The 25571-nt window shown below is 42.3% G+C and overlaps 2 protein-coding genes across 3 annotated transcripts in view; both read left to right on the top strand.

Moving 5' to 3' along the window:
• Positions 1-12754, top strand: part of DIRAS1 (DIRAS family GTPase 1) — a 30177-nt gene extending 17423 nt beyond the window's left edge. Inside the window, exons 3-4 of the mRNA XM_074528826.1 lie at positions 4232-4288; positions 12669-12754. The gene's annotated coding sequence lies outside the window, so the exon portion shown is untranslated. The remainder of the gene's footprint in view (positions 1-4231; positions 4289-12668) is intronic.
• Positions 4245-25571, top strand: part of GNG7 (G protein subunit gamma 7) — a 39820-nt gene continuing 18493 nt past the window's right edge. The window contains exons 1-2 of one of the 2 annotated variants that reach the window (XM_074528828.1): positions 4245-4288; positions 12669-12759. The gene's annotated coding sequence lies outside the window, so the exon portion shown is untranslated. Of the gene's footprint in view, positions 4289-12668; positions 12760-15594; positions 15723-25571 lie in introns of those variants that run through there. The other variant, XM_074528827.1, reaches the window with a different exon arrangement.

Raw genomic sequence — 25571 nt, forward strand, 5'->3', positions numbered from 1 at the left:
CTGCAGACACTTTTTGCCCCGTGGCAAAACTTTGAAAAATTCTGATTTTTTTTTTAATTTTTTCTATTTTTTCCCAATTTTTTTTTTCCCGTTAAGGTGTGAAAAAACGCTTTTTTCTGGAAATAAATTCCTCACCTTTGGAATAATAATGGAGGCTGAAAATAGCAGGATGGAGTTGTGTTGTCAGTCATGGGAGCAGAAATCCAATTCCACCTGCGGATGAGCATTCCTGAAATAGCAGAGGGCTTGTCAGAAACCACAGGAGATGCATTGGGAGGGAAAAAAAAGGAAAAAAATTAAAAAATCAATCAGATCCACGGTTTGGGGAAAGCTGGGAGAGTCCTGAGATGGTTTTGGATGAAATTTGGGGGTTTGGAGGGATTACAGGTGAAGATTTTGGATTTTTTGTGTAATTCCTGAGGGATTCCAGGTGCAAATTTTTGATTTTTCCTGCAATTCCTGAGGCATTCCTGGTTACAAATTCTCCATTTTTTCCTGCAATTCCTGGAGGCATTCCAGGTACAAATCCTCCATAATTCCTGAGGCATTTCAGGTTACAAATTCTCCATTTTTCCTGAGGCATTCCAGGTATAAATTCTCCCTTTTTCCTGTAATTCCTGAAGCATTCCAGGTGCAAATTCTCCATTTTTTGTGCCATTCCTGAGGCATTCCTGGTTACAAATCCTCCATAATTCCTGAAGCATTCCAGGTAAAATTCTCCCTTGAAATTCCTGAGGCATTCCAGGTACAAATCCTGAATTTTTCCTGTAATTCCTGAGGCATTCCAGGTACAAATTCTCCATAATTCCTGAGGCATTCCAGGTACAAATCCTGAATTTTTCCTGCAATTCCTGAGGCATTCCAGGTACAAATCCTCCATTTTTCCTGAGGCATTCCAGGTATAAATTCTCAGTTTTTCCTGCAATTCCTAAGGGATTTCTGGTACAAATTCTCCCTTTTTCCTGCAATTCCTGAGGCATTGCAGGTGCAAATTCTCCATTTTTCCTGCAATTCCTGAGGCATTCCAGGTGCAAATTCTCCCTTTTATGGGTTTTCCCAATTCCTAAACAAATTTATGGGTTTTTCCAGTTCCCAAAAAACTGGATGAGTTTTTCCAGCTCCCAAACAAATGGATGAGTTTTCCCAATTCCTAAAAAAATGGATGGGTGAGTTTTCCCAGTTTCCAAACAAATGGATGCGTTTTTGCAGCTTCCAAATAAATGGATAGGTTTCCCAATTCCTAAACAAATTTATGGGTTTTCCCAATTCCTAAACAAATAGATGAGTTTTTCCAATTCCTAAACAAATTTACGTGTTTTTCTAATTCCCAAACAAATGGATGGATGAGTTTTCCCAATTCCCAAACCAATGAGTGAGTTTCCCCAATTCCTAAACAAATCAATAGGTTTCCCAATTCCTAAACAAATTGATGAGTTTTCCCAGTTCCCAGACAAATGGATGAATTTTCACAATTCCTAAATAAATGGATGGGTTTTCCCAGTTTCCAAACAAATTTATGGGTTTTCCCAATTCCCAAACAAGTTGATAGGTTTCCCAATTTCTGAACAAATGGAAGGGCAGGAGCTGGGGGCTGTGAGGGATCTCTGGGGTCTCTGCCCAGCTCCTGCCCTGTCCATGGGATTGAGGCTCCTTCCCTCAATTCCCTCCTTTTCCTTCGCTTCTGCTCTGCTGGATCCCAAATCTGCTTTTTTTTTTTTTTTTTCTTTTTTTTCCCTTTTTTCCCCCCCTTTTTGCAGATGTCATTCTCTGCCAGCTGACAAAGGAACAGAACGCAGCAATTTTCCCTACCCTCAATAGTGGCTGTGTATTTCCAGCTCCCCTGGAACTGGAATTAATTTGGTGTGTGGGCTTTTTAATTGGCTGCTCGTGGGGAGGAGCAGGGGATGAAAAGCTGCAGCTCTGCCTGGAGCTCTGTCTCTCTCCTGGTCTCTCACTGCCACAGGGGCTCAGGGTTGTTCTTCCCTGGTTTCTGCTGTGGGAGCCTCAGGGATGTCATGGATGGATGGGGCTGCTGCCTTCCAAGGGAGAAACCCCTGGGATGGGAGAGGGAATGGGAATGGTTGGTGGGGAGGGAGGGATGGATGGATGGATGGATGGATGGACATGGATGGATGGATGGATGGATGGATGGATGGACAGACACAGGGATGAAGGGATGGATGGATGGATGGATGGATGGATGGACGGATGGATGATGGATGATGGATGGATGGATAATGGAGGGAGGGATGGATGGACACAGGGATGGACATGAATGGGGATGGATGGATGGATGGATGGATGGATGGATGGACGGACACAGGGATGAAGGGATGGATGGATGGATGGATGGATGGATGGATGGATGGACGGACACAGGGATGAAGGGATGGATGGATGGATGGATGGATGATGGATGGATGGATGATGGATGGATGGACGGACACAGGGATGAAGGGATGGGTGGATAAATGGAGAATGGATGGATGGACGGACACACACGGGGATGGATGGATGGATGGATGGATGGATGGATGGATGGATACAGGGATGGATGGACGGACACAGATGGATGAGGGAATGATGGATGGATGGACGGATGGAGGAAGGGAGGGATGGATGGAGGGATGAAGGGATGGATGGATGGATGATGGATGGATGGATGGGTGATGGATGGGTGGACAGGTGATGGATGGATGGACAGATGGACACAGGGGTGGATGAGTGGAGGGGTGATGGATGGATGGGTGGACAGATAGAAGGATGGATAATGGAGGGAGGGATGGATGGATGGATGGATGGATGGATGGATGGATGGACGGACACAGGGATGGACATGAATGGGGATGGATGGACGGATGGACACAGGGATGAAGGGATGGACAGATGGATGGATGGATAAATGGAGAATGGATGGACGGATGGATGGACGGACACAGGGATGGACATGAATGGGGATGGATGGATGGATGGATAGACACAGGGATGAAGGGATGGATGGTGGATGGGTGGATAAATGGAGAATGGATGGAGGGATGGATGGACGGACACACACGGGGATGGATGGATGGATGGACATGAATGGACAATGGATGGATGGATGGATGGATGATGGATGGATGGATGGATGGATGGATGGATGGATGGACACAGATGGATGAGGGAATGATGGATGGACGGACTGATGAAGGAAGGGAAGGATGGATGGAGGGATGATGGATGGATGGACATGAATGGGGATGGATGGATGATGGATGGGTGGATGATGGATGGGTGGACAGGTGATGGATGGATGGACAGACGGACACAGGGGTGGAGGGGTGATGGATGGACATATGGATGGATGGATAATGGAGGGAGGGAGGGATGGATGGACGGACTCAGGGATGAAGGGATGGATGGGTGGATAAATGGAGAATGGATGGAGGGATGGATAGATGAGGAATGGATGGATGGATGGATGGATGGACGGACACGGATGAGGGAATGATGGATGGATGGACGGATGGAGGAAGGGAAGGATGGATGGAGGGATTGATGGATGGACAGACGGACAGCATCCCTCATTCCAATGGTGCCACCTTCAGACTCAGAGCTGCCATTGCACACTGACAGCCTGCGAGCTGCCAGGTTCCCCCCTACCAAAAATTTCTCTTTTGCAATCACTGTGTTCAAAGCCAGGTCTAAGTTGGCAGAAATTGGGGTTTTATCCCCCATTCCATGGATGAGCATGGAAAAAGCCTCAGGTGCCACCTTCATCATCCTCACTAAACCTCTCCTGTGAGGGCTTTTAGGATTTCATCCCCCCTCCAAAAAAAATCTTAAAGGCAGGTTCTGAACAGATTGAAATGTAAATAAAGGGGACACTCCTTGTGTGGCTGGGTGGATTTAAATCAACTTGGAGTGGGCAGAAAATGGGGAAAACACAGGGAAAAAATAGGCTGGAAATGGGGATAAAGGTGTGAGGTGCTTTAAATAATTCAGGAATGGGATTCCAGCAAGGAAAAAACAGGGAAAAAATGGGATGATGGAAATGGGGATAAAGGTGTGAGGTGCTTTAAATAGTTCAGGAATGGGATTCCAGCAGGGAAAAAAACAGGGAAAAATGGGATGATGGGAATGGGGATAAAGGTGTGAGGTGCTTCAGCTGCTGTTGAGAGGAGCTGGAATTCCCTGCAGGATCCTTTCAATTGCTGAAAATTCTCTTTTTTTTTTTTTTTTTTAATTTTAGGAGATTTGTCCTTTCCCCCTGCAGCAAGTGCCAGAGGAGGTGGGGACACCTGCCCAGGTAGGTGCCAGCAGCACCCACAGACACCCAAACACCTCCAGAAAGTTCTTTTTTTAGGAGATTTCAGGAGGTTTTTGTCCTCACTCCCAGCTTCAGGCTGGATTTGGAGTCTCCAATTGGAGTTTCAATATTCTCCATTTTTAAAAATTCTAAATTTTATAAAAATATCTGAGTTTTGATAAGAAGATCCAAAGGTTTATCAAGGGCATGAATCACTGACCTGCCTCAGGAGCAGCTCCAGAGGTTCCTCCAAGGAATTCCCAGCTAAAATTGGGCAAAAATCTTTTTTTTAGGAAATTTCAGTGAGGTTTTTGTCCTCAATCCTGGCTTTAGGCTGCATTTGCAGTCTCCAATTGGAGTTTCCATATTCTCCATCTTTAAAAATTCTAAATTTTATAAAATATCTGAGTTTTGATAAGAAGATCCAAAGGTCCTGAGTCACTGACCTGCCTCAGGAGCAGCTCCAGAATTGTTCCCGTGTTCCTCCAACAATTCCCAGCCAGGCCAGAGCTGTTTTTTGAGCAAAAATCAATTTTTTAGGAGATTCCAGGAGGTTTTTGTCCTCACTTCTGGCTTCAGGCTGCGTTTGGAGTCTCCAATTGGAGTTTCAATATTCTCCATGTTTAAAAATTCTTAATTTTAAAAAAATATCAGAGTTTGGATAAGAAGATCCAAAGGTTTATCAAGGGCGTGAATCACTGACCTGCCTCAGGAGCAACTCCAGAGGTTCCTCCAAGGAATTCCCAGCCAGAATTGGGCAGAAATCTTTTTTTTTAGGAAATTTCAGTGAGGTTTTTGTCCTCACTTCTGGCTTTAGGCTGCATTTGGAGTCTCCAATTGCAGTTTCAACATTCTCCATTTTTAAAAATTCTAAATTTTAAAAAAAATATCTGAGTTTTGATAAGAAGATCTAAAGGTTTATCAAGGGCATGAATCACTGACCTGCCTCAGGAGCAGCTCCAGAGGTTCCTCCAAGGAATTCCCAGCCAGAATTGGGCAGAAATCAATTTTTTAGGAGATTCCAGTGGGTTTTTGTCCTCAATCCTGGCTTCAGGCTGCATTTGGAGTCTCCAATTGGAGTTTCCATATTCTCCATCTTTAAAAATGTCTAATTTTAAAAAAATCAGAGTTTTGATAAGAACATCCAAAGGTCCTGAGTCACTGACCTGCCTGAGGAGCAGCTCCAGAGTTGTTCCCGTGTTCCTCAAGGAATTCCCAGCCAGGCCAGAGCTGTTTCTTGAGCAAAAATCAATTTTTTAGGAGATTCCAGGAGGTTTTTGCCTTCACTCCCGGCTCCAGGCTGCGTTCGGAGTCTCCACCAGAGGGCGCTGTGTCGCTGCCAGCCCCGAGCTCCTCATCCCAGCGAGCCCGCTAATTAACTGAGACGCTAATTAGCAGCTGCTCTGGGGGCTGGACATCCTCATGTGACCGCTGCTTCCTCTTGCCTCACTTTCCTAAAAAAAAATAACCCAAAAATTTCCCTTTTTGCCCTGATTTGTGCACTTGGGGTGTCCTCGGTAGGGGATGGATGTGGGGTCCCCTGAGGCGCAAATTTCATCCAAACCGGGAACAAAACGGAGAAAAAACGAAAAAACTCAGTGAGGTTGTTCTTGTAATTTCTGGTGGGAAATATTTGAACAGGGAAGGGGCTGGAGAATTCCTGAGGGAAATGGAGAATCCTGAGGGAAATGGAGAATCCTGAGGGAGTTGGGAAAGGAATGGAGAATTCCTGGGAGAAATGGGAAAGGAATGGAGAATTCCTGAGAAAAGTGGGAAGGGAATGGAGAATTTCTGGGAGAGATGGGAAGGGAATGGATAATTCCTGAGGGAAATGGGAAGAGAATTGAGAATTCCTGAGGGAAATGAAAAGGAATGGAGAATTCCTGGGAGAAATGGGAAGGGAATGGAGAATTTCTGAGGGAAATGGGAAAGGGAATGGAGAACTCCTGAGGGAAATGGAGAATTCCTGAGGAAGAAGGGAAGGGAATGGAGAATTCCTGAGGGAGATGGAGAATTCCTGGGAGAAATGGGAAGGGAATGGAGAATCCTGAGGGAGATGGAGAATCCTGAGGGAGTTGGGAAAGGAATGGAGAATTCCTGAGGGAGATGGGAAGGGAATGGAGAATCCTGAGGGAAATGAATGGAGAATTCCTGAGGGAAATGGGAAAGGGAATGGAGAATTCCTGAGGGGGCTGGAGAATTCCTGAGGGAGATGGAAGAGAATGGAGAAATCCTGAGAAAAATGGGAAGGGAATGGAGAATTCCTGAGGGAAATGGAGAATTCCTGAGGGAGATGGGAAGGGAATGGAGAATTCCTGAGGGAAATGGGAAGGGAATGGAGAATTCCTGAGGGAGAAGGGAAGGGAATGGAGAATCCTGAGGGAAATGGAGAATTCCTGAGGGAAATGGGAAAGGAATGGAGAATTCCTGAGGGAAATGGAGAATTCCTGAGGGAATTGGGAAGAGAATGGAGAATTCCTGAGGGAGATGGAAAGGGAATGGAGAATTCCTGAGGGAAATGGAAAGGGAATGGAGAGTTCCTGAGGGAGATGGAGAATTCCTGAGGGAGATGGGAAAAGGAATGGAGAATTCCTGAGGGAAATTTGAAAGGAATGGAGAATTCCTGAGGGAAATGGAAAGGGAATGGAGAATTCCTGAGGGAGAAGGGAAGGGAATGGAGAATTCCTGAGGGAGATGGAGAATTCCTGAGGGAAATGGGAAAGGAATGGAGAATTCCTGAGGGAAATGGAGAATTCCTGAGGGAATTGGGAAGAGAATGGAGAATTCCTGAGGGAAATGAATGGAGAATTCCTGAGGGAAATGGGAAAGGGAATGGAGAATTCCTGAGGGGAAGGGAATGGAGAATTCCTGAGGGAGATGGGAAAGGGAATGGAGAATTCCTGAGGGGAAGGGAATGGAGAATTCCTGAGGGAGATGGAGAATTCCTGAGGGAAATGGGAAGGGAATGGAGAATTCCTGAGGGAAATGGAAAGGAATGGAGAATTCCTGAGAAAAGTGGGAAGGGAATGGAGAATTTCTGGGAGAGATGGGAAGGGAATGGAGAATTCCTGAGGGAGATGGGAAAGGAATGGAGAATCCTGAGGGAAATGGAGAAATCCTGAGGGAGAAGGGAAGGGAATGGAGAATTCCTGAGGGAGTTGGGAAGGGAATGGAGAATTCCCGAGGGAAATGGAGAATTCCTGAGGGAGATGGGAAAGGAAGGGAGAATTCCTGAGGGAAATTTGAAGGGAATGGAGAATTCCTGGGAGAAATGGGAAGGGAATGGAGAATTCTGAGGGAGATGGGAAGGGAATGGAGAATTCCTGAGGGAAATGGGAAGGGAATGGAGAATTCCTGAGGGAAATGGAAAGGAATGGAGAATTCCTGAGGAAAATGGGAAAGGAAATGGAGAATTCCTGAGGGAAATGGAGAATTCCTGAGGGAAATGGGAAAGTAATAAAGAATTCCTGAAGGAGATGGGAAGGGAATGGAGAATTCCTGAGGGAGATGGAGAATTCCTGAGGGAGTTGGGAAAGGAATGGAGAATCCTGAGGGAGATGGGAAGAGAATGGAGAAATCCTGAGAAAAATGGGAAGGGAATGGAGAATTCCTGAGGGAAATGAGCTTTTCATGCTCTGAGTTCCCCCCCCATTCCTGAAATGACACAAATCCCTCTTTTTTTTTTTGGGGATTTATATCCTGCAGAAACGGAGCTGCCCTGGCTCAGCAATCACTGATGGATCCCATTTCCCAGGGGTCATTAAGACATTTAATTTTGTCACTAATTGCCTGGACAAAATTGCTGATCCTGGAAGATTGAGGCCACTTGTGTAACACAAACCACATTGAAACAACCTCATTTAAACCCAAACCTTGCTTCCAAATCCTTCCTCTGGATATTTTTCCTCCTTTCCCTGTTTTTCTATGGTGAAATTTTCCCAGCTGGGGGAATATCCCCACCCTGGGGAATGTTTGGTTTTTTGTGGGGGTGTTTTTAGGGATTTTAAACAATTTAAATTTTTTAATTTTTTAATTTAATTAACAATTAATTAACAATTTAATTTTTTTAATTTTAAAAATTTTTAAAATTTAAAATTTAAATTTTTTTTTACTTAATATTTTACTGGAGAAATCCCCAAATTGTTGGAGCAACCTATGGGATAACTCTGAGAACCCTGCAAAGCAAAATTCCTGCAGTTTTTGGGATGTTCTTGGTGTGAATTTTAAATTCCTCCCATTTTTGGGATGTTCTTGGTGTGGATTTTAAAATTCCTGCTGTTTTTGAGATGTTCCTGGTATAGATTTTAAAATTCCCACTGTTTATGGGATGTTGTTGGTATGGATTTTAAAATTCCTGCATTTTTAGGATGTTCTTGGTGTGGATTTTGCCATTTTTGGGATGTTCTTGGTGTGGATTTTAAATTTCCTGTTGTTTTTGGGATGTTGTCAGCGATACAAGAGATCCCTTTAGATCCTGGCAGAGTCTTTGGACCGAAATAATTCAATAATTCCATTAAACCTCAGGAGCAGGGAAGGGGGAAAAAAAAACTCTTTTAAAAATAGAAATAGATAGGGAAATTTTGGTATAGGCAGGGAAACCTGGATAGAGCTGAGGAAACCTGGATACAAGCAGGAAAAGCTGTGTGGCTTTGGAAAGGGAAGCACAAAAGGAGAAACCCAAAGCAGCCCAAAATTCCAGGGAAAACTGACAGCAATAATCCTGTTCCTGCAGGATTTCAGCCCAGCTCGGCCTGGAGGGAAGGGAATTCTCATTTTTGATTAATTTGCCATTAATGAGTTCGTTTTACCTGGGGGTGATTTGGTTTGTGTGGAGCTGATTTTGGCAGCAGCTTCACCTCCATGGAAAATCCCTCTGCAGCCAGGATGGCAGCTGGAGGTTGGATCTCATCCCAAAATTCCTGCCCTGGAATCTCCCATTTTGTCAGCTCGTGTTCCTGTTTGTGTGTGGGGATGAATTCCCTGGAATTTCAATCATTTGGGGGCTTGGAGCAACCTGGGGCAGTGGAACCAGGTGGGATTTGGGATTTTTCCAGCCCAAACCATTCCAGAATTCCCTGAGCCTCAGGGATTGCTCATTCCAAGGGATCCTGATGATCCAGGTGCTTTTTTTCCATCCCTAAAACCTCCCCACAATCCAGGGATTCATGGGTGGTGCTGTGGAAAATCTCCCTGGAACAATGGGAATGTCTGGAAATGCCAAATTCCAGAGGTTTGGAGCATTGGGAATGGTGGAAATTGGTGGGATTTTTCCATCCCAAACCATTCCAGAATTCCCTGAGCCTCAGGGATTTCCCATTCCAAGGGATCCTGATGACCCAGGTGCTTTTTTTCCATCCCATTTCCATCCAGGATTCATGTTTTCCTGTCTGTATCCAGGTTTTCATGGGTGGTGCTGTGGAAAATCTCCCTGGAGCAATTGGAAATGTTCAATTCCAGAGGTTTGGAGCAACCTGGAACATTGGGAAGGGTGGAAATTGGTGGGATTTGGGATTTTTCCAGCCCAAACCATTCCAGTATTCCCTGAGCCTCAGGGATTGCCCATTCCAAGAGATCCTGATGATCCAGGTGCTTTTTTCCATCCTCCCATCCCAAATCCAGCTAAAACCTCCCCAGAATCCAGGGATTCGTGGGTGGTGCTGTGGAAAATCTCCCTGGAGCAATAGGAAATGTCCAATTCCAGAGGTTTGGAGCATTGGGAAGGGTGGAAATTGGTGGGATTTTTCCATCCCAAACCATTCCAGGATTCCCTGAGCCTCAGGGATTGCCCATTCCAAGAGATCCTGATGATCCAGGTGCTTTTTTTCCATCCCTAAAACCTCCCCAGAATCCAGGGATTTGTGGGTGGTGCTGTGGAAAATCTCCCTGGAGCAATGGGAAATGTCCAATTCCAGAGGTTTGGAGAAACCTGGAACAATGGGAAGGGCTGGAAATGTTCAATTCCAGAGGTTTGGAGCATTGGGAAGGGTGGAAATTGGTGGGATTTTTCCAGCCCAAATAATTCCAGAATTCCCTGAACCTCAGGGATTGCCCATTCCAAGGGATCCTGATGATCCAGGTGCTTTTTTCCATTCCCAAATCCTAAAACCTCCCCAGAATCCAGGGATTCGTGGGTGGTTCTGTGGAAAATCTCCCTGGAACAATAGGAAATGTTCAATTCCAGAGGTTTGGAGCATTGGGAAGGGTGGAAATTGGTGGGATTTGAGCTTTTTCCATCCCAAATCATTCCAGGATTCCCTGAGCCTCAGGGATTGCCCATTCCAAGAGATCCTGATGACCCAGGTGCTTTTTTCCATTCCCAAATCCAGCTAAAACCTCCCCAGAATCCAGGGATTCATGGGTGGTTCTGTGGAAAATCTCCCTGGATCAATGGGAATGGCTGGAAATGCCCCAATTCCAGAGGTTTGGAGCATTGGGAATGGTGGAAATTGGTGGGATTTGGGATTTTTCCATCCCAAATCATTCCAGGATTCCCTGAGTCTCAGGGATTTCCCATTCCAAGAGATCCTGATGATCCAGGTGCTTTTTTTCCATCCCCTCATCCCAAATCCAGCTAAAACCTCCCCAGAATCCAGGGATTCGTGGGAAAATCTCCCTGGAATAATAGGAAATGTTCAATTCCAGAGGTTTGGAGTATTGGGAAGGGTGGAAATTGGTGGGATTTGAGTTTTTTTCCATCCCAAACCATTCCAGAATTCCCTGAACCTCAGGGATTGCCCATTCCAAAGCCAATTCCAAATTCACCTTTATTTTTTTTTTCCCTGCCCTCACCTTGTTATTTCCACACAGAGCTGGCCCTGCAATGTGAAATCTGTCCAAAATCCCTGTTAAAAACCAAAACCAAAACAAATTTAAACTTGTTTTTTTTTGGCTGTTCCTCACCCCTGAACCCATTGCAGAGAAAAAGGGAGGTAAAAAGAAACCCCAGCCCAGAAAAAAAACCAAAACAAAACTAAAATAAAATTTTATTTGTGTTCAAACAGCGAGCGAGGAAAAAAATCTCTTTTTTCTCTGCTGAAATCTCTTTTTTCTCTGCTGAAATCTCTTTTTTCTCTGCTGAAATCTCTTTTTTCTGTGCTGAAATCTCTTTTTTTCTCTGCTGAAATCTCTTTTTTTTCTCATTTTTATAGTGAAAAAAAATCTCATTTTTATAGTGAAATGCTCTGTAACCGTCCCTGCAATGATGTAAATACTTCTTTCTTCATATTCCCCCCCTAAAAAAATGATGAAAATTTTTCTTCCTCATCTTCTTTGAAATGGGACAAACTCCTCCTCTTCTTCATATTCCACCCCAAAAAATGATGCAAAGTTCTCTTTTTCATATTTTCTGAAATGGGGCAAATTCCTCATTTTCTTCAGATTCCACCCCCAAAAATGATGCAAAATCCTCTTAATTTTATTATTTTCTGAAATGGGGCAAACTCCTCCTTTTCTTCATATTCCCCCCCAAAAAATTGATTAAAATTACTTCATATTTTCCTCTGAAATGGAGTAAATTCCTCCTTTTTTTCATATTCCACCCCCAAAAATGATGTAAAATCCTCTTATTTTTATTATTTTCTGAAATGGGGCAAACTCTTCATTTTCTTAATATTCCCCCCCCAAAAAATAGATTAAAATTATTTCATATTTTCCTCTGAAATGGGGCAAATTCCTCTTATTTTTCATATTTCCCCCCCAAAAAATGATGCAAAATCCTCTTATTTTTATTCTTTTCTTAAATGGGGCAAACTCTTCCTTTTCTTCATATTCTTCCCCAAAAATGGGGGGAAATTCCTCTTATTTTTCATATTTCCCCCCAAAAAATGATGCAAAATTCTCTTTTTCATATTCTTTTCTGAAATGGGGCAAACTCCTCCTTTTCTTAATATTCCCCCCCAAAAAAATGATTAAAATTACTTCATATTTTCCTCTGAAAGGGGGGAAATTCCTCCTTTTCTTCATATTCCCCCCCCAAAAATGATGCAAAATCTTCTTATTTTTATTCTTTTCTGAAATGGGGCAAACTCTTCATTTTCTTCATATTCCCCCAAAAAAAATGATGTAAAATTATTTCATATTTTCCTCTGAAATGGAGGAAATTCCTCTTATTTTTCATATTTCCCCCCAAAAAAATGATGCAAAATCCTCACTCAAGCTGTGATTTATAAAACCAAAGGAAAATTCCATGACTTCTCTGTCATTATCCTGATTATTGATCAGTAAAGATTTTCCAATGAATAATTGGATATTGATCAAATCAAGGGGATGTCCCTCACCAATGATAATTAATGTAAATAATTGGGGTAAATATCCCAAATTTTAATTCCATTAATGACCCAGCTCTGGGCTGATTTATCTGAATTCTCATTTTCTTTGGCAGGAGCAATCCAGGAATCCAGAAAAAAATTAAAAAATCCAGAAAAAAATCAAAAATCTCCACCTGGAGAACGAGGCTGCTCTGCAGTAGGAAGGTGAGCAGATTTGTCTCATTATTAATTAATTTCCCATTAATTAATTGGTTGATTTTATGTGGAAAACTGTCTGGATGAGGGGTTTGGATGTGAATTTGGGTTCTGTGCTGCAATTAGCTCGTTAATTAGGGAAAATCTGCATTCCAGAGGGGACCTGGAGCTGTGTGGGAGTTTCCATGGGAAACTCTGTGAAGGGGTTGTTTGGGGTTATTTGGATTTTTTGGGGTTATTTGGTTTTTTTGGGGTTATTTGGGTTTTTTGGGTTTTTTGGGGTTATTTGGGGTTTTTTGGGGTTTTTTTTGAGGTTATTTGGGGTTGTTTGGGGCTGTTTTGGGGTTATTTGGGGTTTTTTGGGGTATTTTTTGGGTTTTTTGGGGTATTTTTTGGGTTTTTTGGGGTTATTTGGGCTTGTTTGATGCTTTTTAGGGGATTATTTGGGGATTATTTGGGGTTACTTGGGGTATTTTTTGGGTTTATTTGGGGTTATTTGGGGTATTTTTTGGGTTTTTTGGGGTTATTTGGGTTTTTGGGGTTATTTGGGGTTTTTTTGGGGTTATTTGGATTTTTTGGGGTTTTTTTTTGGTTTTTTGGGTTTTTTGGTTTTTTTGGGGTTATTTGGGCTTGTTTGATGTTTTTTTGGGTTTATTTGGGTTTTTTGGGGTTATTTGGGTTTTTTTGGGGTTATTTGGGCTTGTTTGATGCTTTTTTGGGGTTATTTGGATTTTTTTGGGTTTTTTTGGGGTAGTTTGAGGCTGTTTTGGGGTTGTTTGGGGTATTTTTTAGGGTTGTTTGGGGTTATTTGGTTTTTTTTGGGGTTATTTGGGTTTTTTAGGGTTATTTGGGGTTATTTGGGTTTTTTGGGGTTATTTGGGGTTTTTTTGGGTTTTTTGGGTTTTTTTGGGGTTATTTGGGTTTTTTGGGGTTATTTGGGTTATTTGGTTTTTTTGGGGGTTATTTGGTTTTTTTGGGTTTTTTGGGGTTATTTGGGCTTGTTTGATGCTTTTTTGGGGTTATTTGGATTTTTTTGGGTTTTTTTGGGGTAGTTTGAGGCTGTTTTGGGGTTGTTTGGAGGTGACAAACCCAGAGCTGGGAATTGTGCCCGTGTTGTCCCAGGGCTGGATCATCCTCAGGGATTTTTGTGTTGGAATTTTGTTGGAATTTTGTTGGAATTTTGTTGGAATTTTGTTGGAATTTTGTTGGAATAACTTTGGGAATTCAAAGGGCAGGAGGATGAACCCTCTGTGGATTTGAGAGAGGTTTGATCTCCCCACAGGAGACCAAACTTTGGGACAAAAGGACATTGAGGTGATGAGGATGATGATGATGATGATGATGATGATGATGATGATGATGATGATGATGAGTGGTTGCTGGCTCACCCAAAGAGCTGAGATCCAGGTGCATCCAGAGCTCTGCCTTTCCCCGGCTTTAGGAGATGGAAATGAGCTGATTTTGTACATTTTTTGGTGAAAAATCCCTTAAAATCCCATTTTTTAGAGGGAAAAACCCTCCAGGATTTCCTTGCCTGCAGTTCCTTAGTGCGGCCTGCAGAGGGCGCGCGTGGGCCGCGCGTGTGAGGCTTGGCTTTTATTATTTATTAATTAGCTTTAATCTCATTATTTTTATGGAAACGCTTTATTTATATAGATATAGATTATAATATATAGATATATATTATATATAATATATAGATATATATATAATATCTACATATATATATAATATATAAAGATATATATATAGATAATATATAGATATATATTATCTATGGAAATCTCATTATTTCTATGGAAACGCTTTATTTATATAGATATATATTATAATATATAGATATATATTATATATAATATATAGATATATATATATAATATATACATATATATAATATATATAGATATATATAGATAGATATATATATATAGATATATATATAGATATAGATATAGATATATATATAATATATACATATATATAATATATATATAGATATATAGATCGATATATATATATAGATATATAGATATAGATATATATATAGATAATATATAGATAATATATAGATATATATAGATATACATTTATATAGATAATATATAGATACATATTATCTATGGAAATCTCATTATTTCTATGGAAACTTCATCAAAACGCTTTAATTAAATAATTAAAAATAGAACCAGCAGCAGAGCAGGGTGAGGCTCTGCAGGGCCACCAGGAGCAGTGAGGTTTTTGGGATGAGGATGATGAGGATGGATTTTCACCCTGATTTCATCTCTTCACCACAACCCCAAAGCCAAAAAAATCATTATTTCTATGGAAACGCTTCATTTATATAGATATATATTATAATATATAGATATATATTATATATAATATATAGATATATATAATATATACATATATATATAATATATATAGATATATATATAGATATATATATATAGATATAGATATAGATATAGATATATAATATAGATATATATATATATATATAATATATATATATAATATATATAGATATATATATAGATAATATATATATATATATATATAATATATATATATATAGAGATATAGATATAGATATATAGATAATATATAGATATATATTATCTATGGAAATCTCATTATTTCTATGGAAACTTCATCAAAAACGCTTTAATTAAAAATAGAACCAGCAGCAGAGCAGGGTGAGGCTCTGCAGGGCCACCAGGAGCAGTGAGGTTTTTTGGATGAGGATGATGAGGATGGATTTTCACCCTGATTTCATCTCTTCACCACAACCCCAACGCCCAAAAAATCACCCCAAAAATCAAATTTGCTGCCCAACCTCAGGGTGCCACCAGCAGGTGGCAGCACCTGCCCCTGCTGCCCGTGTTATTCCTGGCTGGGAGATTCCCTGGATCCAACCCCGCAGTCTGGACAGACTGACAGACAGACAGACAGCATTCCTGCGCCCTTAGGTAAGCACGGACAGACAGACACCCATTATGCAAATCCCCAAACATTCCTCACATTGTCTAAATAAGGTGCTGTTTCAGACCCAAGCTTTTGGGTGCCTTCCAGCTGGAGGTAGGATTTTTTATTTATTTTTTTTTAATTCTTTATATTTTAATTCTTTATATTTTATATTCTTTATATTTATATTCTTTATTCTTTATATTTTTTTTAATTCTTTTCTTCCCCCTGATCACAGCCTGAATTTTTGCCCAGATGTGCAAGGAGGAGAGAAAATTGAGCAGATAAAAAAACTTTTCTGCTCCTGTTGTGCCTCTTGCTGCTGGGTGCTGTTAAATGTGTTTTATATTTATTTTTTGCACGGAATTCGTGGTGTTTTTTGCAATCAGCTGTGAGTGGGGAAGGTGCAGTGACCCAGCCTTGCCCTGCCTGCTCATGGCTGGGGCTGGATCACCAGGGATGATCCCGAGCCTTTGGAGCTCTCTGTGCCATTTGCACTCTGTCCTTTTTTATTCCAAGAGCTTTTCAAGCCCTGTGGCTGCAGAGTTGTTGGTGCTGCTCTGGCTCTTCCACCATCCTGAAATTCCCAGGAATTTTCCTTCCATGCTGCTTCTGTCCCTAAAATCCATCCCTAAAATCCATCCCTAAAATCCATCCCTGAAATCCATCCTTAAAATTCTCTCTGTAAAATCCATCCCTCAAATCTCTCCTTGGAGCACACAAAGAGCTCAGACTGAACTCCTGAGCTGCTCCATAAGTTGGGAATTGGATCTTGGCCCTGCCGGGAAAAAATTGGAAACCTTTCTGCTCCTGAATCCACGTGATCTTTCAGTCCCTAAAATCCATCCCTAAAATCCATCCTTTAAATCTGTCTGTAAAATCCATCCCCCAAATCTCTCCTTGGAGCACACAAAGAGCTCAGACTGAGCTGCTCCATAAGTTGGGAATTGGCCTCAGCCCTGCCAGGAAAACATTGGAAACCTTTCTGCTCCTGAATCCACGTGATCTTCCAGTCCCTAAAATCCATCCTTAAAATTCTGTCTGTAAAATCTCTCCCTAAAATCTCTCCTGCCCCAACCTGGAGCACACAAAGAGCTCAGGGCTGAGCTCCTGAGCTGCTCCAGAAGTTGGGAATTGGCCCTGAGCCCTGCCAGGAAAACATTGGAAACCTTTCTGCTCCTAAATCCACATGAAATTCCAGTCCCTAAAATCCATCCCTAAAATCCATCCTTAAAATCCATCCTTAAAATCTCTCTGTAAAATCCATCCCTCAAATCTCTCCTTGGAGCACACAAAGAATTCAGATTGAATTCCTGAGCTGCTCCAGGAGTTGGGAATTGGCCTCAGCCCTGCCAGGAAAACATTGAAAATCTTTCTGCTCCTGAATCCACGTGATCTTCCAGTCCCTAAAATCCATCCCTGAAATCCATCCTTAAAATCTCTCTGTAAAATCCATCCCTCAAATCTCTCCTTGGAGCACACAAAGAGTTCAGATTGAATTCCTGGGCTGCTCCAGAACTTGGGAATTGGCTTTTGGCCCTGCCAGGAAAACAATGGAAACCTTTCTGCTCCTGAATCCATGTGATCTTCCAGTCCCTAAAATCCATCCCTGAAATCCATCCTTAAAATCCATCCCTAAAATCTCTCTGTAAAATCCATCCCTCAAATCTCTCCTTGGAGCACACAAAGAGTTCAGATTGAATTCCTGAGCTGCTCCAGGACTTGGGAATTGGATCTTGGCCCTGCCAGGAAAACATTGGAAACCTTTCTGCTCCTGAATCCACGTGATCTTCCAGTCCCTAAAATCCATCCCTGAAATCCATCCTTAAAATCTCACTGTAAAATCCATCCCTCAAATCTCTTCTTGGAGCACACAAAGAGCTCAGACTGAGCTGCTCCATAAGTTGGGAATTGGCTCTTGGCCCTGCCAGGAAAACAATGGAAACCTTTCTGCTCCTAAATCCACATGATCTTTCAGTCCCTAAAATCCATCCTTAAAATCTCTCTGTAAAATCCATCCCTCAAATCTCTCCTTGGAGCACACAAAGAGCTCAGATTGAATTCCTGAGCTGCTCCAGGAGTTGGGAATTGGATCTTGGCCCTGCTAGGAAAACAATGGAAACCCTCCTGCTCCTGAATCCATGTGATCTTTCAGTCCCTAAAATCCATCCTTAAAATCCATCCCTGAAATCCATCCCTAAAATCTCATTGTAAAATCCATCCCTCAAATCTCTCCTTGGAGCACACAAAGAGCTCAGACTGAGCTCCTGAGCAGCTCCATAAGTTGGGAATTGGATCTTGGCCCTGCTGGGAAAACATTGAAAACCTTTCTGCTCCTGAATCCATGTGAAATTCCAGTCCCTAAAATCCATCCTTAAAATCCATCCCTAAAATCCATCCCTCAAATCTCTCCTTGGAGCACACAAAGAGTTCAAATTGAATTCCTGAGCTGCTCCAAAAGTTGGGAATTGGCTTCAGCCCTGCCAGGAAAACAATGGAAACCTCTCTGCTCCTGAATCCACGTGATTTTCTGGGAATTCACTTGGAAGGCTGGCTCAGAAATCCCTGCCCAGGGTGAGGAGTTTGTTGTGGTTTCTTTGTGGTGGCCTCTCAGTACCAGCTCTGCTCTTCCATTCCTTGCCTTTCAAAAAAAGGCAAAAAAAAAAAAAATTAATCTGTTGTTTTTCTGATTTAAATTGCATCATCCCTCCTGTTTTTCCTGAGTGTTGTTTGTTTGTTTAGGGGCACAGTTAATCCTTTAAGGATTAAAGGGGAGAAAAATTGGGGTGTTCACCCTGGTTTTAGGGGGGAATGGGGAGAGGGAGAGGGGTTTGCTCCGTTTTTGGAGGAAATTAGGAGGAGAGGTGTTTGTCTGATTTTTTGAGGGGGAATATGAAGGACAGGAGGTGCTTTCCTCATTTTTGGGAGGGAATGAGGAGAAGAAGTGTTTGTCTCATTTTTAGGGTGAATGAGGAGAGGGAGAGATGTTTGCCCAATTTTGGGGTGAAAATGAGGAGAGGGAGAGAATTTTTCCCCATTTTTGGTGGGAATGAGGAGGAGGAGAGATGTTTATCTAATATTTTGAGGGGGAATATGAAGGATAGGAGGTGCTTTCCTCATTTTTGGGAGGGAATGAGGAAAGGGAGAGGAGTTTACCCCATTTTTTTGGGGGGGATTGGAAGGATAGGAGCTGTTTCCCCCATTTTTGGGAGGGAATGAGGAGAAGAAGTGTTTGTGTCATTTTTAGGGTGACTGAGGAGAAGGAGAGATGTTTGCCCAATTTTGGGGTGAAAATGAGGAGAAGGAGAGGTGTTTGTCTGATTTTTTGAGGGGGAATATGAAGGATAGGAGGTGTTTCCCCCATTTTTTGGGGGAATGAGGAGAAGGAGAAGTTTTGCCCCATTTTTGGAGGGAAATGAGGAGAAGGAAAGATGTTTGCCCCATTTTTGGAGGAAATTAGGAGGAGAGGTGTTTGTCTCATTTTTAGGTGGGAATGAGGAGAAGGAGAGATGTTTGCCCAATTTTGGGGTGAAAATGAGGAGGAGGGGAGATGTTTATCTAATATTTTGAGGGGGAATATGAAGGACAGGAGGTGCTTCCCCCATTTTTGGGGGGAAATGAGGAGAAGGAAAGATGTTTTCCCCATTTTTGGAGGAAATTAGGAGGAGAGGTGTTTGTCTGATTTTTTGAGGGGGAATATGAAGGACAGGAGGTGCTTTCCTCATTTTTGGGAGGGAATGAGGAGAAGAAGTGTTTGTCTCATTTTTAGGGTGAATGAGGAGAGGGAGAGATGTTTGCCCAATTTTGGGGTGAAAATGAGGAGAAGGAGAGATGTTTATTTAATATTTTGAGGGGGAATATGAAGGATAGGAGGTGCTTCCCTCATTTTTGGGAGGGAATGAGGAGAAGGAAAGATGTTTGCCCCATTTTTGGAGGAAATTAGGAGGAGAAGTGTTTGTCTCATTTTTGGGAGGGAATGAGGAGAATGAGAGATGTTTTCCCCATTTTTGGTGGGAATGAGGAGAAGGTTTTGCCTCATTTTGGGAGGGAATGAGGAGAAGGAGAGATGTTTGCCCCATTTTTGGAGGAAATTAGGAGGAGAGGTGTTTGTGTCATTTTTAGGTGGGAATGAGGAGAGGGAGAGAATTTTTCCCCATTTTTGGTGGGAATGAGGAGGAGGAGAGATGTTTATCTAATATTTTGAGGGGGAATATGAAGGATAGGAGCCGCTTCCCCCATTTTTGGGAGACAGTGAGGAGAAGGAGAAGGTTTTGCCCCATTTTTTGGGGGAAATGAGGAGAAGGAGAGATGTTTGTCTCATTTTTTGAGGGGGAATATGAAGGACAGGAGGTGCTTTCCTCATTTTTGGGAGGGAATGAGGAAAGGGAGAGGAGTTTACCCCATTTTTTTGGGGGGGATTGGAAGGATAGGAGCTGTTTGCCCCATTTTTGGGAGGGAATGAAGAGAAGAAGTGTTTGTGTCATTTTTAGGGTAAATGAGGAGAGGGAGAGAATTTTTCCCCATTTTTGGGAGGGAATGAAGAGAAGGAGAGGTGTTTGTCTCATTTTTGGTGGGAATGAGGAGAAGGAGAGATGTTTATTTAATATTTTGAGGGGGAATATGAAGGATAGGAGGTGCTTCCCTCATTTTTGGGGGGAAATGAGGAGAAGGAGAGAATTTTTCCCCATTTTTGGTGGGAATGAGGAGAGGGAGAGATGTTTATCTAATATTTTGAGGGGGAATATGAAGGATAGGAGGTGCTTCCCTCATTTTTGGGAGAGAATGAGGAGAAGGAGAAGTTTTGCCCCATTTTTGGGGGAATGAGGAGAAGGAAAGATGTTTGCCCCATTTTTAGGAGGAAATATGAAGAACAGGAGGAATTCCCCCAAACAGAGCCAGGAGGGAAACTCTGATCAGGGTGGGGCCCTCATTTCCCACCATGGGAACTGTGATTCTGTCTTTTCCTAGGTGGGACCCTCAATCCCACTGTGATCTGTGTTTTCCTGCTGGAAATTCTGTTTTTTGGGGCGATCTGCATCCCCCATTTCCATTTCCACGCTCACGGCGCCGCCTTTGTTCGCAGCTGCATCCCAATTTCCCCTCATCTCTGCCAGATTTTCCTCTCTGGCAGCAGGAAAATCCCAAATCCAAGCCCTGCCTGCAGTTCCCAGCAGTCCTGGGGATCTTTCCCAGCTCAGCTGAGCTCGGTTTTGCTGCTTTGCCCTTTTCTGCTCAGAGATGGGAGATAAGGGAGGAGCTGACTCACGCTGGGGTTTGTCCTTCCTGCCCTCCCACGCTGCACCTGCACACCCAGGAGCCTTCACTGCCCCCACACGGCTTTGCCAGCCCCAAATTTCCCTCCAGCAGCTGAGGAAACCCCTGGGGTTTGTTTGGGGGAGATGTGGGCAGGACAAAGGATCGCCTTTGCCAGCCTGAGTCACCCAACCTTTCCCTGGGAATGGTGGGAAACACCGGGATCATCCCAATAAACACCAGGATCATCCTCAGTAAACGCCAGATCGTCCCAATAAACACCAAATAAACACCAGGATCATCCCGAAAAACACCAAATAAACACCAGATCATCCCAAATAAACACCAGGATCGTCCCAATAAACACCAAATAAACACCAGATCATCCCCATAAACACCAGATCGTCCCAATAAACACCAAATAAACACCAGATCATCCCCATAAACACCAGATCGTCCCAATAAACACCAAATAAACACCAGGATCATCCCAATAAACACCAGGATGGTCCCAAATAAACACCAAATAAACACCAGGATCATCCCAATAAACACCAGGATCGCCCCAATAAACACCAGGATCATCCCAATAAACACCAAATAAACACCAGATCATCCCCATAAACACCAAATAAACACCAGGATCATCCCAATAAACACCGGGATCATCCCAATAAACACCAGGATTGTCCCAATAAACACCAAATAAACACCAGGATCATCCCAATAAACACCAAATAAACACCAGGATCATCCCAATAAACACCAGATCTTCAGATCTTCCAAATAAACACCAGATCATCCCAATAAACACCAAATAAACACCAGGATCATCCAAATAAACACCAGGATCATCCCAATAAACACCAAATAAACACCAGATCATCCCAATAAACACCAGATCATCCCAATAAACACCAAATAAACACCAGATCATCCCAATAAACACCAGGATCATCCCAATAAACACCAGGATCTTCCCAATAAACACCAGGATCTTCCCAATAAACACCAGATCATCCCAATAAACACCAAATAAACACCAGGATCATCCCAATAAACACCAAATAAACACCAGGATCATCTCAATAAACACCAGATCATCCCAATAAACCCCAGATCATCCCTATAAACACCAAATAAACACCAGGATCATCCCAATAAACACCAGGATCTTCCCAATAAACCACAGATCATCCAAATAAACACCAGGATCGCCCCCAATAAACACCAGGATCATCCCAATAAACACCAAATAAACACCAGATCATCCAAATAAACCCCAGGATCATCCCCATAAACACCAGGTCATCCCAATAAACAACAGATCATTCCAATAAACAACAGATCATCCAAATAAAGCCCAGGATCATCCAAATAAACACCAGATCATCCCAATAAACTCCAGATCATCCCAATAAACACCAGATCATCCCAATAAACAACAGGATCATCCAAATAAACACCAGATCATCCCAATAAACTCCAGATCATCCCAATAAACAACAGATCATCCCAATAAACCACAGATCATCCCAATAAACACCCCCACACATCCCATTCCAGCTGCAGGAAGTTTTCCCTTGTCTGCCCCCCAAACCGAGGAGCAAATCCTCCTAAATCCACACAAATCCATAAAATCCTCCCCCACCAAACATCCCCCATCCATAAAAAAACCCCAAATCCCTGGGTTTGGGGTTGGTTTGGGGATTTGTTTCCCAGCAAGGCTCTCGTGCTCTCCGAGCTCAGGGGGATTTGTCAGAATTCTGAGAAGTTCAGAGCTGCCAAAGCACAAAATGCTCATTTGGGGAGGGCTCAGCTGAACCTTTTTGGGGGAAATAGGAAACGCTGCCTGGCAGAGGTAAAAGCTGGGAAAAGCTGAGGAAATTGCAGCTCTTGGAAGTGAAATCACTGATGAGAGATTTGGGTGAAAACCCCAAGTTTTCAGGGAAAACCCAACAAACTGGGAAGGGTTTTGTGGTTTGTCAGAAACCTTTTCCTTCCTCCTGAGCTGCTGCACTTGAGCTCACCAGCACAAAACTGATTTTTAAACTGCTTTTTTTTTTTTTTCACTTAAAACTGAAACTTGAAACTTAAAAACTGATTTTTGATCGGTTTAAATATTTTTTGAAACCCTCAGTGTGCAAACACAGGGAACAAGCTGGAATTGCTGATCCTTTGCTCCTTCCCTCCTGGATGTTGATTTTCCTCCCTTCAGGGAGTTGACACCTCTTTGTTTTCCCAGGTTTTGGGGGAATTGGAGCTCAGTTTTCCCACAGAGGGGGATCCCAGCCCTTGGGAAAAGGGAATGTTTTTATCTGGGAAAGGCATCTCAGGCTGGGAACGGCTCCAGCCGCGGTTCCCAGCCCCAAATTGAGGATTTTGGAGATTCCCAGAGCAGCTGTGGAGCCCTGGGAATGTGGGGTTGGGAATGTGGGGGAGCTTTGGGCTGGAGCTGCTGCAGGAGGGGACAGGAGTCAGGACTGGTGGGCAAATTCTCAAATATCAGCATTATCCAATTATTAAATATCTGCATTATCCAATTATCAAATATCAGCATTATCCAGTTTCAAATATCAGCATTGTCCAGTAATCAAATAGCAGAATTATACAATTATCAAGTATCAGCATTATCCAATTATTAAATATCAGCATTGTCCAATTATCAAATATCAGCATTATCCGATTATCAAATATCTGCATTATCCAGTTTCAAATATCAGCATTATCCAGTAATCAAATAGCAGAATTATACAATTATCAAGTATCAGCATTATCCAGTTATTAAATATCAGCAATGTCCAATTATCAAATATCAGCATTATCCAATTATTAAATATCAGCATTATCCAATTATCAAATATCAGCATTGTCCAATTATCAAATATCAGCATTATCCGGTTATCAAATATCAGCATTGTCCAATTATCAAATGTCAGCATTTTCCAGTAATCGAATAGCAGAATTATACAACTATCAAGTATCAGCATTATCCAATTATTAAATATCAGCATTGTCCAATTATCAAATATCAGCATTGTCCAATTATCAAATGTCAGCATTTTCCAGTAATCAAATAGCAGAATTATACAATTATCAAGTATCAGCATTATCCAATTATCAAATATCAGCATTATCCAATTATCAAATATCTGCATTATCCAATTATTAAATATCAGCATTATCCGGTTATCAAATATCAGCATTGTCCAGTAATCAAATAGCAGAATTATACAATTATCGAATATCAGCATTATCCAAGTATCAGATATTATCTTAATATAAAATATCAGCATTATCCAATAATCAAATGTCAATATTGTCCAGTTATCAAATATTAATAATACACAACTATGAAATATCAATATGATCAGATTATGGCGATCCCAGCCAGCAGAATTTCCTCACACCAGAGCTGTGCCACGTGCCTGCACCCATCCAAAAATCCCCATTTTTAACCAAAAATCTGCATTTAAGGCTCTTTCCATGCCCAAATTCTGTCCTAATTTCATCCTGCACATCCCCACCCTGCAGCCTCCCACGGTGACATTTGGGAATTTGGGGATTTGGGGATTTGGAGATCTGGGAATTTGGGGGCTTGGGGATTTGGGAATTTGGCAATTTGGGGATTTGGTGAAATGGTGATTTGGGAATTTTGGAATTTGGGAATTTGGTGATTTGGCAATTTGGGGATTTGGGGGCTTGGGGATTTGTGAATTTGGCAATTTGGGGATTTGAGGATTTGGGGATTTGTTGATTTGGTGATATGGTGATTTGGGAATTTGGGGATTTGGTGATATGGTGATTTGGGAATTTAGGAATTTGGCGATTTGGGGATCTGGGAATTTGAGGATTTGGGAATTTGGGGATTTGTTGATTTGGTGATATGGTGATTTGGGAATTTGGCAATTTGGTGATTTGGGAATTTGGGGATTTTGGAATTTGGGGATTTGGTGATTTGGGAATTTAGGAATTCGGGTATTTGGGAATTTGGCAATTTGGGGATTTGGGGATTTGGTGATTTGGTGATTTGGCAATTTAGGAATTTGGCGATTTGGGGATTTGGGGATCTGGGAATTTGGCAATTTGGGGATTTGGTGATATGGTGATTTGGTGATTTGGCAATTTGGGGATTTGGTGATATGGGGATTTGGCAATTTGGGGTTTGGGGATTTGGCAATTTGGGGATTTGGCAATTTGGGGATTTGGTGATTTGGTGATATGGTGATTTGGGAATTTAGGAATTTGGCGATTTGGGGATCTGGGAATTTGGCAATTTGAGGATTTGGCAATTTGGGGATTTGGTGATTTGGGAATTTAGGAATTTGGGGATTTGGGGATCTGGGAATTTGGCAATTTGGGGGTTTGGGATGGTGTCCCAGCTGACTCAGCCCCGTTTGTGCCCAGCTTTGGGGCTGGGGGTGCTGTGGGATCCCCCAGCAGCTGCCACGGCCTCAGCCCCTCCTCGCTGGCAATTCCAGGATTTTTTCCCTGCTCCTTTCACACCCAGAGAGGAAAACTGGGCTGGGTGGGATCCTCGGGGAACGGGGAACGGGGAACGTGACTCACGGGCCAGGGAAGGGTTGGGAAGAGGAGGAGGA

The sequence above is a fragment of the Zonotrichia albicollis genome, chromosome 29 (assembly GCF_047830755.1).
Source record: "Zonotrichia albicollis isolate bZonAlb1 chromosome 29, bZonAlb1.hap1, whole genome shotgun sequence".
In the NCBI taxonomy this organism is placed as follows: Eukaryota; Metazoa; Chordata; class Aves; order Passeriformes; family Passerellidae; genus Zonotrichia; species Zonotrichia albicollis.